At 40.7% G+C, this 16,547-nt stretch overlaps 1 protein-coding gene across 1 annotated transcript in view; it reads left to right on the forward strand.

The window, feature by feature from the left end:
* Positions 1-16,547, forward strand: part of LOC136862402 (uncharacterized) — a 154,727-nt gene that overhangs the window by 32,055 nt on the left and 106,125 nt on the right. The gene's annotated exons all lie outside the window — the stretch shown is intronic.

Genomic DNA, 16,547 nt, shown 5'->3' on the forward strand with positions numbered 1-16,547 from the left:
TTAAAAATAGAGTAGCAGATACCATAATACATAGATTGTATCAAACCATGCATGTCTCACCTCTCATAAGAGGTGCTGGTAGTGAATTTGTGGACCACATGTATTTAGTATATGTGAATTGTGTCTGCTAATCCATGTGGCAGTAGTGTATGAATTTGTATTTATTTTTGGATGAAAAGGAAAATATCTTGGCCTATGTACAGTATCACCTTGGTCATGTGAAATGGAAGCTGGAAACCGTGGAAGACCAAAAGTGAGAATTTCATCTGTTTTCTTTTGTCATTTATGATTCTTATGTGGGAACTACCGTGGTATATCGCTTTTGACAATTGCAGGTAAAATTCTCACAAGAATTCTATTAAACCGGCTCCGAGTTATCTCAGAGAGGATTTTGCCTGAGTCTCAATGTGGTTTCTGAACCTCCAGAGGCACAACAGATATGATCTTTTGTGCTAGACAACTCCAGGAAAAATGCAGAGAGCAACAGCAGCCTCTGTATTTAGTTTTCTATGATTCAGTACCAAGATCTGCTATGTAGAAAATATTGAGACATTTTGGATGTCTTGAACGTTATGTGGAATTGGTTCAAGCTCTTCATGATGGCATGTCTGGACAGGTTCTTCATGGTAATTCAGTATCAGATTCGTTTCCAATCACTCGTGGGTTGAAACAAGACTGTGTGCATGCTCCTACACTCTTTGTACTGTACATGGCTGCTATTCTGCATGAATCATTTGCAAACAACTTAGGCATGGAGATTACATTTTGTTTTGATGGAGGCCTTTTCAATCTGGCAAGACTTCGCTCACAAAGACATACTCTGTTTACCTGGGTGACAGAACTGCAGTATGCCGATGACACCGCATCTCCTGCTCTAACATCTGCAGAACTACAACAGTCAGTCAACTGCTTTAAAACTGCATATGATCGCTTTGGTCTTGCCATTAATGCGAAAAAAACGAAGGTACTTGCACAACCTGCCCCACGATTAACTCTTCCTGAGTTCAGTATCTCCATCTTAGACACAACACTGAAACAGGTTGATCACTTTTCATATCTTCATATCTAAATGGTGTACCTGTGAACAAGAAGTTGTTAAAAGAATTGGGGCTGCTCATGCAACATTCGGACGGTTAATGCACAGAATCTTCATGAATAATGACCTAAAGCTGCATACCAAACTCATGGTGTACAAAGTTGTTGTCATTTCCACTCTGCTGTATGGCTGTGAAACGTGGACACTCTATCACCATATCAGAAAACTTGAGCATTTCCACCAATGGAAAATGAGATTCATCTTGAATATTAAGTGGGAGGACTATGTGACCAACACGGCAGTTGTCGACAAAACGCAGCTAAATAGCATTGAGGCAACAATCGTCGCTCATCAACTGAGATGGTTAGGCCATGGTCACTGCATGGGTGATACCAGGCTTCCCCACCAAATTCTTTTGGTAAACTTTGCTCCGGCAGTAGACCTCATGGAGCCCCTCTTAAGCGTTTTAAGGACCAGCTGAAACACATCCTGAAGACAACTGGTATAGATATACAGATGTTGGAAGAATGTGCTGTGGACCGTTCACTGTGTTCACTGTTTGAAAGAGAATGCCGCAGACATCAAGATCCCAAGCAACAAGCAAGAAAACTCTGTCAATTACAACCCCGCCCTCCTCCATCCATTTGGTGTGATTTGTGTGGGCGTATGTTTTATGCTAGGATTGGTCTGTTTAGTCATTGCAAACGCATCCATAAAGTGAGTTGAACTGGTCAATGTATGCAGGATGAAATTATATATACTCGAATCGAGTTACAGCTGACGATGATGGTTCTTACGTCAAGTGCAGCCTATTCCAAACACTCATGTCATCTGGTAGGAATCAACTATGCTAAATAAATAAAGAAATAAAATGCACCCGTAATATACAAAAGTACACACACTAAATTACGTTCTTCTTCAACTTAAGGTATCATCTCATCACAGAAGGTTGGCGACCATCATAGATTAATTTTTCCCATATCAGATTAATGTTTCCCATATCAGATTTGCCATATTGTGAATGTCAAATTATTGTTGACGGATGTGCCCAGTATAATTTTCTCTGCCCACGTCTAAGTTTCCTATGACTGAGTTAACTCCAAAATGGAAGAGAAGTCTTTTTTTAAGAGTTACAGAGTGATGAAACAAAGGAACTGAACAATTCAGAACTTTAGTGCATGGTCTTATTAAAGCAGCTGTGTTGGTGCTGAAAGAAAAGGAGTATCAGGCTACATTTATCATTTCAGAAGATGTTGCCAAATTAGGCTACTGTCTTGCATTTTGCAAGGGTTAAGATTTTGCTTAATTTCCTGGCACGACAGAATACCTCATCTTTCGTGACATGGTCTACTCGTGGGATTTTGAACATTCTGTGATGCATCCATATTTCAAAGGACTACAATTGGCTCATTGATGAAGTCTGCAATATCCATCCTTTGGCACCTTAAAGCAACGCCAGTAACACACAACATTTCATGACATGCCGTCCGACTCGTTGGCTGAATGGTCAGCGTACTGGCCTTCGGTTCAGAGGGTCCCGGGTTCGATTCCCGGCCGGGTCGGGGATTTTAACCTTCATTGGTTAATTCCAATGGCCTAGGGGCTGGGTGTTTGTGCTGTCCCCAACATCCGTGCAACTCACACACCACACATAACACTATCCTCCACCACAATAACACGCAGTTACCTACACGTGGCAGATGCCGCCCACCCTCATCGGATGGTCTGCCTAACAAGGGCTGCACTCGGCTAGTAATAGCCACAAGAAATTAAAAAAAAAATTATGACATGCCAATGAGTTTCAAATCAGAGGTTGCTGTTGCAAACAACATGCTTAAATTTCAGAAGTGCGCACCTTTTGTAATGCCTGATTCTGGTTTTGATTTTCAGATATGGATGCTATTCTTGTGTTAGCCAACATCCTAGGTACTTGAATTGTGACACATTTTAATCGTGTTTCCATTCAAGAAGGTGTTTTTCTGCTTGATGATTACCATGAATTTTGTTTTGAATGTTTATTTTGAAATTGCTTACTTTGGTGATGCTGTTTGAAAGTAATTGAAGGTCTTCTAAATTGTCAGTTTCATAGTGTTATGTGCATAGTGGATTCTGTTTATATGATTCTCATGAATCTTGATTCCTTTAGTAACCTCATCAAAGGTAATTCAAAGAATGGCTTCAGAGTATGTTGAAAAAGATTGGAGAGAGGATACAACTATGTCTCTCACCTTTCTGTAGTGTGATCTTTTCACTAACGTGGCTTCCAATTTTGATATGAGTTGTTTTGTTCCAATACAGCTTCTTTATGCTCACATTTTTACTGCCAAACCAGTATGTTTCAACTGTTATACATATACGGATATCATATTTAGTTAATGTTGTCAACAGATTTTTTGTATTCAATGAAATGGCAAAGACAGTTGGTCAGGACATTTTTGAACTAAATCTTGGATATACATCAGAGTGTCTCTAGAACCAAGACTGTTTTTGTAAACCATGTATAAACAAAATTACTTTGACAATATTTAAAGGATAATAGTATGAGAAAGGAATACTAATTTATCAGTAAAATTACCTTAGAAAATAAGTATCATAATAAAATAAATATGGTTCATGATGTGGGTTACTGTAGTCACATCCTAGTTCGTGAACCATGAGCAACGGCTGCGTGGCCTAGTAAGTGGTCCCTGAGAGTTGGGATACCAGTTGCTATGGAATGGGAATGGGCATCTCAGACTTATTCTGAGTCATGGCCCTCCTTGTGCTCAGGCGACTAAGACTATACAATCCACCAGTGGTCCCTAACACGTTAGAGGAGAGATCCTTACTCGGACACTGTGTAAGTAGGGGTAGCATCCTGCTCCACAGAATTTACACCGAGCACTCTCAGAAGGTTTTAAGCAAGCCTCAGACCTATGGGAGTAATGGATTCTCACTCCCATTTGACAGGCAAGGGATTCCATGGAAACAACTCGGGGAACGAATGGAATTCGATAGGGAGCTATCAGTATTTATGGGGTTTATGGAAGAAAGGAATTAGAACTAGCTGAGTCAGCAAAGAGGATGAATCTGGATGTGTTAGGAGGTAATTACATTCGGGTAAGGGGAGATAATGAGGAAGAGATAGGAGATTATAGTGTATTAGACGGGTGTTAAAAAGGGAAGAGCAGAGTGTGGGGTAGGACTGTTTATCAGGTATACTATTGCATGCAACATAGTCTTTGTTAGGCACATAAATGAGCAAATAAAATGGGTAGATTTGGCAGTTGGAAGAATTAGGACGAGAATTGTCTCACTGTATTCACCATGTGTGGGTGCAGATGAGGATGAAGTTGACAAGTTTTATGAAGCATTGAGCAACATCGTAGTCAGGGTCAACAGCAAAGATAGGATAGTGCTAATGGGCAATTTCAATGCGAGAGTTGGAAATAGAACTTATGGATACGCAAGGGTGATTGGTAAATGTGGGCATGATATGGAAGCTAATAGGAATGGGAAGTATTTGCTGGACTTCTGTGCAATTCTGGGATTAGCATTGACAAATACATTCTTCTCGTCGCCAAAAGACCTATCTGTGTCGGTGCGACGTAAAGCAAATAGCTAACTAATATATTCTTCAAGCATAAGGCTATTTACTGCTACACATGGGAGGGTAGGGGCACCAGATACATAATAAACTATATCATAACCGACTTTGAATTCAGGAAATCTGTTAGGAATGTGCAGGTTTTCCAGGGATTTTTTGATGATACAGGCCACTATCTGACCTGTAGTCAACTATCTCTAGTTTTAGGATAGAGAGAGAGAAATCTGTCTACAAAGAAATAAGGGTAGAAAATCTTCAGGATGAGGAAATTAGACAGAAGTACATGGATATGATTAGTGAAAAGTTCAAAACATTAGACAGTAAGCAGGTTCAGGATATAGAAAGAGAATTGGTGGCATGCAGGGATGCTGTTGTAGAAACAGCAAGGGAATGCCTAGGAACAACTGTGTGTAAAGATGGGGAAACGTGATCATCTTGGAATGATGAAGTTAGAGCAGCTTGTGAACGTAAAAAGAAGGCATATCAGAAATGACTCCAAACAAGGACTGAAGCAGACAGAGAATTGTACGTGGATAAAACAAACAGTTATTGAATCCAAGAAGAAATTGTGCAAAGATTTTGGTAATAACCTGGAAAGGCCAGGTCAAGCAGCAGGGAAACCTTTCTGGACAGTAATAAAGAATCTTAGAAAGAGAGGGAAAAAGGAAATGAATAGTATTTTGCGTAATTCAAGTGAACTCATAATATAGCCCAGGGAATCCCTGGACAGGTGGAAGGAATATTTTGAAAATCTTCTCAGCATTAAAGGAAATCTTCCTGGTGACATTGCGAACAACTGAGCTCATCGGGAGGAAAACAATGATGTTGATGAAGTGGAAAGGATGGTAAATAAACTAAACTCAATTTCCATAAAGCAGTAAAAGTAGATGAAATTAGACCCGAAATGGTGAAATATAGTGGGAAGGCAGGGATGAAATGGTTTCATAGAGTAAATAATATGGACTGTTAGTAAGATACCTTCTGATGGGACAAAAGCAGTAATTGCACATATATATAAGCAAAGGAATAGGAAGGATTGAAACAACTGTCGAGGTATCTCATTGATTAGTATACCAGGCAAAGTGTTCACTGGCGTTTTGGAACGGAGGGTGCGAGCAGTGGTTGAGAGGAAGTTGGATGAAAACCAGTGTGTTCTTAGATCACAGAGGAGCTGTCAGGATCAGAGTTTCAGTATGCGCCAGGTAATTGAAAAATGTTACAAGAGGAATAGACAGCTACGTTAATGTTTCGTGGATCTAGAGAAAGCATACGACAGTGTACCAAGGGAAAAGATTTTCGCCTTACTTGGGGGACTAGCCATGCGTCTTGGTGGGTGTGCTATTTACCAGCTGATGAGCCCGACTTAGCACACTAGGGAAAAACGCTGGCAACCAGGAATGAGTTAGCTGGAAAATTTATAATGTCCAATAACGGACCAACTATATCGGTATTATAAATTTACTCATTTGGAACAAATATTTCAGGTTCCCTATGGGAATCAGTATCTTTATCATCTGATGGCCAGGCAGGCAACAATTTTTTAAAATGAGACGAAGTGTCTCATAGTGCATTGGCACTGCTGGTGGCTCCAAATAGCCTACGCAGTGGCCTCCACGGTATGCACTAGCCATGCATCTTGGTGGTTGTGCTTTTTATCAACTGATGAGCCCGACTTAGCACACTAGGGCGAAACACTGCAACCAGGAATGAGTTAGCTGGAAAATTTATAATGTCCGATAATGGACCAACTATATAGGTATTATGAATGTACTCATTCGGAACAAATATTTCAGGTTCCCTATGGGAATCAATATCTTTATCACCTACCACTTAGTCGAGCAGCACGTCTCCTTTCTCCCAAGTCTTCCCAGCCCGAACTTTCCAACATTTTTGTAATGCTACTCTTTTGTCGGAAATCACCCAGAACAATTCGAGCGGCTTTTCTTTGGATTTTTTTCCAGTTCTTGAATCAAGTAATCCTGGTGAGGGTGCCATACAATGGAACTTGGGGTCTTACCAGAGACGTATATATGCCCTCTCCTTTACATCCTTACTACAACCCGTAAATACCCTCATGACCATGTGCAGAGATCTGTACCCTTTATTAACAATCATATTTATGTCATCACCCCAATTAAGATCTTTCCTTATATTAACACCTAGGTACTTACAATGATCCCCAAAAGGAACTTTCACCCCTTCAACGCAGTAATTAAAACTGAGAGGACATTTCCTATTTGTGAAACACACAACTTGACTTTTAACCCCGTTTATCATCATACCATTGCCTACTGTCCATCTCACAACATTATCGAGGTCATTTTGCAGTTGCTCACAATCTTGTGATATTTATTACTCTGTAGAGAATAACATCATCTGCAAACAGCCTTACCTCTGATTCCACTTCTTTACACATGTCATTGAGATCTATATAAGAAAACATAAATGTCCAATAATACTGCCTTGAGGAATTCCCCCTTAATTATTACAGGGTCAGGTGAAGCTTTGCCTACTCTAATTCTCCGAGTTCTATTTTCTAGAAATGTAGCCACCCATTCAGTCACTCTTTTTTCCAGTCCATTTGCACTCATTTTTGCCAGTAGTCTCCCATGATCTACCCTATAAAATGCCTTAGATAGGTTAATTGCGGTACAGTCCTTTTGACCTCCTGAATCCAGGATATCTGCTATATCTTGCTGAATCCTACACATTGAGCTTCAGTGGAATAACCTTTCCTAAACCCAAACTGCCTTCTGTCAAACCAGTTATTAATTTTGCAAACATGTCTAATATAATCGGAAAGAATGCTCTCCCAAAGCTTACATGCAATGCATGTCAAACTGACTGATAGACATAAAGCTGAAAATTACAGCCACTCTTTTCTTTATACACAGGGGATACTATAGCAACTCTCCATTCATTTGGTATAGTCGCTTCATGCAAACAATAATCAGATAAGTAATTCAGATAAGCTACTATATCCCAACACATTGCCTTTAGTATATCCCCAGAAATCTTATCAATTCCAAGTGCTTTTCCAGTTTTCAACTTTTGTATCTTACTGTAAATGGCATTATTATCATAGGTCACGTCCTCTATCTGGACAGTATCCTTCTAACCTACAATATTTACATACTGCTGACTGAATACTTCTGCCTTTTGAAGATCCTTGCATACACACACCTGTTGTTCATTAATGATTCCTGGAATGTCTTTCTTGGAACCTGTTTCTGCCTTAAAGTACCTATATATACTCTTCCATTTTTCACTAAAATTTGTATGACCACCAATTATGCTTGCCATAATGTTATTCTTAGCTGACTTTTTTGCTAGATTCAATTTCGTAGTAAGTTCCTTCAATTTCTCCTTACTTCCACAGCCATTTCTAACTCTATTTCTTTCCAACCTGCACTTCCTTCTTTGTCTCTTTACTTCTCTGTTATAATATAGTGGATCTTTACCATTCCTTAACACCTTTAAAGGTACAAACCTATTTTAACATTCCTCAGTAATTACTTTAAACCCATCCCAGAGTCTGTTTACCGTTTTCCACCGATCATAATTACTTTTTAAAAACTCCCTCATGCCTGTTGTCCTAAATAGTCCTAAATTTATACCTTCCTTTCTTTCAAATTTATTTTTAATTATGACAAAAACAGCTTCGTGATCACTAATACCATCTATTACTTCGGTTTCTCTATAGAGCTCATCTGGTTTTACCAGCACCACATCCAAAATATTCTTTCCTCTAGTTGGTTCCATCACTTTCTGAATCAGCTGCCCTTCCCATATTAACTTATTTGCCATTCGTTGTTCATGCTTCCTGTCGTTCGCATTACCTTCCCAATTGACATTTGGTAAATTGAGATCACCTGCTACTATCACATTCTTTTTTCATTTCCATATCGTTTCCAACATAGCTGATCTCCACCTCCGTAGTGTAACGGTTAGTGTTAATAGCTGCAGTCCTCGGGGGTCCAGGTTCGATTCCCGGTACTGCCAGAAATTTAAGAATGTATCTCATTTCTGTTGCCTGAATTCTGCTGTAGTCATTGTTTAGTAGAGTACATGCCTCTAAACCATATGGGAGAATCGGTACAAAGTAGTTGTGATACAGGGTTGTTTTTGTGGTATTTTGCAGTCCCAGAGTAGATTTCTGACTTGATTGTAAAAGTTTGATGCTTTCTGTGTCCTACTGAGTATTTCCTGCTTGACAGTGTTATCTTTGGAGATTAATCTTCCAAGGTACTTGAAGTGAGAATCTGATTCTAATTTTGCTCCTTCCAGAAAGAGTTTTAAGTTTGTTCCTTTCCTGTTGATGGTCATTTCTGCTGTCTTTGTTTTACTTATCTTCTTAAATTTATTGAAAATAGTGTTTTCTGTACTTCAGCTTCTATTTCTCCACATAACAGCACATCATCAACAAATACCAGGACATGTGGTCTGCTGTCCATGTTCTTGATAGATTTTATGATCTTGTCTATTACTATTATGAGTAAGAGTGGTGGACACCTCTCTTTGTTTCAAATGATTTCAATCGAACATTGCCTATCTGAACAGGGCTGTGGCAATTCTGGTACAGCATCTTAACTTTGTCAGTCAGGTAGTTTGGCACCTTGAGGTCTTCCAAGCATCCCAGATCTTGTTCTGAGGGCCACACAACACATCACAGGTCTCATCACATATCTGTACTCCTAGAATTTTTTTTTCGGCTGGGCAGCCTTCACCTTTAATCGCAGCTCAGCCGACCGCAACAAAGCATAAATAGGCAGACGTCTCGTTGGCTGTCGCCTCCCCCATCCACCATGCCCTACGTATTCATCCCAGGAGTAGACCTTACTATCTCAGAAGGTGACATCTACGAAGAACTCAATGCAGCAGACCCTCAGGTGGTTAATGTATTCAGACCAGATGATTACCGCACCAGGAAGCCTACAGCGTACATCATAATACAAATCAGCGGAGAAGAAGCAGAGCGCCGCCTGTACACCTCAGGAGCAACATTCCGAGGCAAGAACTATTCTGTGATACCACCTGCTCAGGTAATACTGAACCAACTACAGAAAAATCCGGGCCTCATACCCTTCTTCCATGAACCCCCACCCTCGACAATAACAACCACCACCACCACCACCACCACCACCATCACTACAATTACTACCTCTCCCTGCAATCCGGTATCAACCGTAATCACCACCAGTGTAACCTGTCACCCCTCCCCAGTCATGTCATCATCTCTCCCGAATCCCACGTCACGCTCACCCCAGCAACCCCCCATCACTCCGCAGGAACTAGCTCCGCCATCACTGTCAGTCAACACTTCGAACCTTCCAACATCGATCCAACAGTCACCATCGCCCCAGGCCAGGCCCAACTGTGTGCTGCGTGGAATCTCTCCGAACATCGCCGAGCTGGAAATACTCCAAGAACTCCGAACTGCAGGCATCCCAGCACAACGGGTCATAAGGATACGCAACAACCACGGACCCACCTACATGGTCCGACTACAGCTACCATCCGAAACACACGTTCAGCAACTTATCAGCTCAGGAGCTCAAGTATTTGGTCAACATCATAGAGTAGAACCTTCCTACTCCCAGCCCAACCATCGTACCCCTGACCACGCACAAACCCGTACCCGATTACCCCCCAATCCAATCCCAGCATACCCACCAGTCTATCTCCCTCCTCCCAACATTGCATACATCACCCCACGACCTCCCACACCTGACTTTCTTCGCATCCTCATCACTTCTCTCCAACAATGCACAACCACTCTCTACCTCCTAACCTCATACCTAATTCCAGGCATATCAGCTCACCTATCCTAGCAACTGCACCATCACTATATATACTTGTAAAACTGTATTGTAAACCCTATATGTACTTTAAATGTTTTGTAAACCCTATATGTAACTAAATGCAACTCAATATGTAACTCATGGTAAATCTCAATAAAAAAAAGCACGAGATCAGAGCTACACTCCTTAGCCAAGAGGCCAAATCCTCAAAACAACTCCAAAATACATCACCATTTTTCCCCTCATCCAACTCCTACAAATCCTCCAAACCCGCCAAATCTCCTGGCCAGAGAGAAGACGTTACCTTCTAGGTGGCCTGCCCCTCCCCTTCGGGGAGGGGAATGAAAACATTCCCCTTGGTCCTTGGTCTGAGGGCATTGTCATAGGCTTTTTCGAAGTCCAAAAATGTAATCACAAGATTCTTTCCATGTTCCCAGTACTTTTGTGTAAGCATTCTTACAGCAAAAATGAGATCCATAGTACTTTGATCTTGAATCAGTGTTCTTCCTCAAGCAAAGGCTGCACTACTGTATCTTCCTAAGTCTCATTTCGAAGATCTTTTCCAACAGTTTCAGGGTGTGTGACAACAATGTTATGCCCCTATAGTTTCCACATTTCCATCTGTTGCCCTTTTTAAACAGTGGTATGATGCTTCTTATTCTCCAATCTTCTGGGATTTTGTTTTCTTCCCAGATCACCTAGAGCACTGTATATAGTAAATTTAAGCCTGGTATTCCAGCTGCCGTTATAGTATCTGAGATGAGATCATCAAAGCCCGAGAACTTTCAATTTTGCATGATCTTTAGTGCTGTTTCGACTTTAAGCCATGTTAATGGGAGTTGGTTTTTCTGAATTTCATCTGTTCTGTAGTTGGTAATGTTATTGTCTACATCTCCATTTAACAGCATGCTGAAGTACCTCTTCATTTCATCTCTGATCCCTTCCTCTGTTCTGATCAAACTACCATATTCATTTTACTTTTTACTACTTTATATAGTAACTTCCTACTTCCTTTGCAGCCTTCCTCTATCCTGGTAGTAAAATCATCCCATCACTTTTCTGTTTCTTCTTGGATTAGTCGTTTTACAGCCAACTTCCTGGTCCACTATTCCTGTGCTTGCTCTTCCATTTGTACCTCATTTCTTCTATTCCCCATTTTTTGTTTTTCTTGATCTAATTTTCTTTTCAGCATATTTCTTTCTTTTACTGCTGTCTTCACCCGGTCATTCCACCAAGATCTTTCCTTCTCTATTGGTTTTGCGCTTGTTTTCCCACAGATTTCCTCAGCTTCCTTGAGAGTTTCTTTGAACAATGTTCATTCTTCTTCGACTCCTCTAATCTCAGTTTTGGGTGATTTTGTTGTTATCCTTGCTTGGTATTTCTCTTCTTCTCCTCTGAGTCCTTCAACAACCAGGTCTTGATCTTTGGCATTTTCTTGCACTTATCTTTGGGGACATAGACATCTTTAAGATTAGCTATTAATAGCCGGTGGTTACTATCTAGATACTCACTGGGTATGACTTTGACATCACAAACATTTTGAACAGCTTTGCCATCAGTGATGATGTAATCTGTCACGGTCTTGAGCTTTCCTTCCCAACTGTATATTGTTATTTTATGACTCTCCCTCTTCTGGTACCATGTGTTTTGTATGGTTAAGTTGTTTCACACACAGAAATCAGTCAAAGTCTTGAAGATCGTGGAAAACTTTCACGTACTAAGTTTGAAAATATTACGTGGAAATTAGCACTGTTGTTTAACATTTTTCTTGAGTCAAACATACGAAGGCCATCCGGAATGTGGTACCTGTTTGTGCATTAAAGACACAGGAGTAAATATTAACAAATATACACATTTTTATTGGAAAGAGCCCTACTTCTCCACATAATCTCCAAGCAAATTTAGGCATTTGTCATAACGTGGGACGAGTTTTTGTATTCCAGCGTCATAGTCCTCCGCCGCCAGCGTATTGAGATATGTAGTCACAGCTCGTTTAAGTTCTTCATCGCTGTCCAATCTTTTTCCCGCCAGGAAGTCTTTAAGCTTCGTAAAGAGATGAAAATCCGAAGGGGCCAAGTCCGGGCTATACGGGGATGGTCGAAGGTTTCCCACTTGAATTGCTGCAAAAGTTGTTGTGTTATCGCAGCTGCATGAAGCCTGGCATTGTCATGAAGTAGAATGAAGCCTGTAGACAATAGACCTCGCCATCGATTCTGTATTGCCCACCGTAATTTCTTTACTGTTTCACAGTATGCATTAGCATTAATTGTGTCTCCACGGGCCATAAAATCAATGAGCAGTACACCTCGTCGATCCCAGAAAACGGTTGCCATGAGTTTCCTGGTGGACAGAACAATCTTGAAGTTTTTTGGTTTGGTTGGTGAATGAGCATGATGCCACTCCATTGACTGTCGTTTACTCTCAGGTAATGCGTAAGAAACCCATGTTTCGTCCCCAGTAATGATGTGAGTCAGGAAAGAGTCTCCTTCATCGGAATAACGTCCCAGAAACGTCAGTGCTGCAGCCATACGCTTGGTTTTGTGCTCCTCTGTAAGCATGCGAGGGACCCACCTTGCACAGATTTTTGAATAATGCAGATGGTCTTTGACAATTTCATGAACAATTGTTCGAGACACATTAGGAAAATGTTCACAGAGTTCATCAGTTGTGACGCGCCGATCGTTCCTCACGCATTCGTCTACTGCGCTCAGCAGTTGGTCTGTAACGATAGATGGTCTCCCTAAACGCTCCTCGTCGTGTGTATTCCCCCTCCCCAGGTTGAAGTTGCGACACCAGCACCGTACAGACGACTCGTCCATCACATTGTCTCCATACACCTCCGTTAATTGTCGATGAATATCACAAGGTTGAACGTTTCGTGTATTAAGAAATTTAATCATGGTCCTCACTTCACAACTGCCGGGGTTCTCTATTTGTTTAAACATTTTAAACTATCACAGACACAACACAGGCAATGCTAGCGTCACACAACCTCGCACAGAGCAGGCAGACAAGCCACTGACGCGGTCTGGCCTTGCCCAGCGGCTACCCGAGTCGTCAGCGCTTCATGCGGTGCTAACGGGTACTACTTTCCGGGTGGCCCTCGTATGAAAAATCACGAAATAAAAGATTCTCAGCAAATCTTTTGGAAAGTGCTCCTTAATAATTCAGTTCAAAAGGTGAGTTGCTTCTGGATTTCCAGTCAAAACAGACTGAGGATGATAAAGCAGGTCATAGAATTTGATACTGTAAAGTTTGCAAAGCAATGAAAATAACTGTGAGTAGAGAGAGGATTGAATGTAAAATAATGTAAATTGAAATGTTATATTACTTACTTCCTCTGTTGTTGGGCTCAACACGAAAATGAGGACTCACCTCTGCTGAGGTGTGGAACTGATTGTACTCGAACAAGTTGTTGGTGTATTGACGGGAGAGTTAAGAATTTTACAGACATTCTCCTTAGATTAATTGAAATCAATCAGGTTGTCTCCTTTGAAATTTCTGTTCCCAAAGCCGTGAGGTCTGATGATGTTTTCACAACCTTCTCTGTCTTTACCAACTTGGGCATTCAGATCATACATAATTATGGTATTCTCCTCTGTTAATTGTTCTTCAAGTTCAGTAAGTAATTTTTCTTTGTCACCTGCGGTACAACCTGTTTGAGGTACATATACTTCAAATAAAGTGTGATGCACATTTCCATCTCTTAAGCTCATCTGGATGATCCTATCATTCATACAGGTGACATATGACGGTACATCTAAATCTTTGTGAAGGAGACCAACTCCATTTTTGCATTCACTCAAGCTCCCCTCCAATATAACATATATTATTTCTCAGAGATTTCTTTCAACAGCCTGTCCACTTTGTCTCACTCGACCCCAATATGCAAAGCTTGCATCTGTCCATAATGTCTATGAGTTCTTCACATTTGTTAGTGAGGGTGAGAATGTTGAGGGTTCCAATTCTGAGCTGTGTCTTGGGTAATGTCTGTCTCTTCCTGCACCTCCGTTGAACTTCGGGTTTTTGGCTATCATCATTTCATGAGCTGCTTGAAGAGTTGTCGTGACCAGTAATTTTAACACTTTTACATCCGAGGCTTGTTTTAGTTTTGAAAGCAACATTCTTGTAACTCGGTGCAGTTGGCTTGCTAAGCCTAACACTACTGAGAGTTTTCTGTCTGGGTGATCTCTCTTTGCCTTCGGTAGTCCCCTGCCACATCTACAAAGCAGCAGCAGCAGCACTTTGATGAATTCATGTGTCATTTCATACACAAAGGCTTCATCAGGCCTCCTAAGGAAGAACTCCTCCGCCCTTAGCCGTTGGTTCTCCCATAGTTTGTTAGGTTTGGTACTGGCCACTTGACCCTTGGCAAGACAGTTGCAGGTAGTACCGTCTGTTGTTACATATGGTAGCAGGATTGCTCCTGACCTGACCTGCGGAAATACTGGCACTTGAAGAAATAACTTGCACGCACATGACTACAATTGTAATCTCATAATTACATTAAATCACAAATCTACTACATACCAAAGTCATCATCATCATCTTCCTTCCAAGTATTGGGCCATGTGACCCGTTACGGTCTTGCATTTTACTTTTGCAAGACTTGAAAGCAATCAAATGTCCTTCCGACGGGTTGCTAGCCTGAAGGAAGTAAGACCATTGGTGGGGCTGCCACCTCTCAGCTAATGGACTAGCTGAAATCACAGCATTTCCTCCATAATGGATGTAACGGTTATACCGACGTGACTCTGTCTACAGGGCCTCATCTGCGGGAACAGGTTTCTTCATCTCGGGAAGGTGAGGTTGGCCTTTGGGCAGGAGAGGTTATGTCATAATCATCATCATCATCATCATCATCATCCTTCCAAGTACTGGGCCATATTGCCCGTTACGGTCTTGCATTTTCTTTCCATCGCTTCATTGGACGTCCTATAGATCTCTGTCCTCTCGGTTGATAGCGTAGGATCTCCTTTGGTAGTCTTCCAGATTCCATCCTTTGAACATGACGTTTCCAGTTTTCTTGGTAATGGAAAGTTTAACACTACAACAAATCTAACTATTAGTAAAAATTTACACTACAAAAATGAGGAGGATTGTGACATATTTTAGAAAGAATTGGAAGGAAATTACATAATAACATTTCACGTATATTTGGCTGATGGCGTTCATTTCCTACGCAAAGGCTTCATTAGGCCTCGTAAGGAAGAACTCCAAGTAATCAGCTTCATTTTCCGTATCAAAATTTAATCACTAAATTTTACACTATTGAGAATCTTCCACCGTTTTGATACTTTATTTTGCCTTTTGGCAAATTTTTTATTTATATGTTAACAGTACATGTTTCGTTCCTTGTTTAGGAACATTCTCAGCTGTTATAGTGGCTTAGGTGAATGGTTAAAATTTTTAAAATACATAGATTTACAAATACATTGATTCACTTAAAAACCATGTAATCATCTGCTCTCATACCAGTAACACACTAACCCCACACTGTTTTTAATGTCATCTATCTTAATTCGTATTTAGTTTTTAAGTGAATCAATGTATTTGTAAATCTATGTATTTTAAAAATTTTAACCATTCACCTAAGCCACTATAACAGCTGAGGATGTTCCTAAACAAGGAATGAAACATGTACTGTTAACATATAAATAAAAAATTTGCCAAAAGGCAAAATAAAGTATCAAAACGGTGGAAGATTCTCAATAGTGTAAAAAAAAAAAAAAAATTTAGGAAGAACTCCTCCGCCATTAGCCGTTGGTTCTCCCATAGTTTGTTAGGTTTGGTACTGGCCACTTGACCCTTGGCCAGAAAGTTGCAGGTAGTACCGTCTACTGTCACGTACGGTAGTAGGATTGCTCCTGACCTGACCAGCGGAAATACTGGCACTGGCTTCTGTGGTTCTACTCCTAAAATCAGGACTGTGCTTCTATTCTAGCCAAGCATGCTGATGTCTTTACAATCTTGCAGATTGTTCATCAGATGTTTAACCAGCACTGCAGAGTCCATACTTGATTTGCTGGGAAGCTGAAACTAAAACTAAAATTTTAGGAGTATGTCCAGAACTACGTGCTAATTGACAACGCAGAGCAGTGTGAAGGATACTTAACTGCAATTT

The sequence above is a fragment of the Anabrus simplex genome, chromosome 1, assembly GCF_040414725.1.
Source record: "Anabrus simplex isolate iqAnaSimp1 chromosome 1, ASM4041472v1, whole genome shotgun sequence".
In the NCBI taxonomy this organism is placed as follows: Eukaryota; Metazoa; Arthropoda; class Insecta; order Orthoptera; family Tettigoniidae; genus Anabrus; species Anabrus simplex.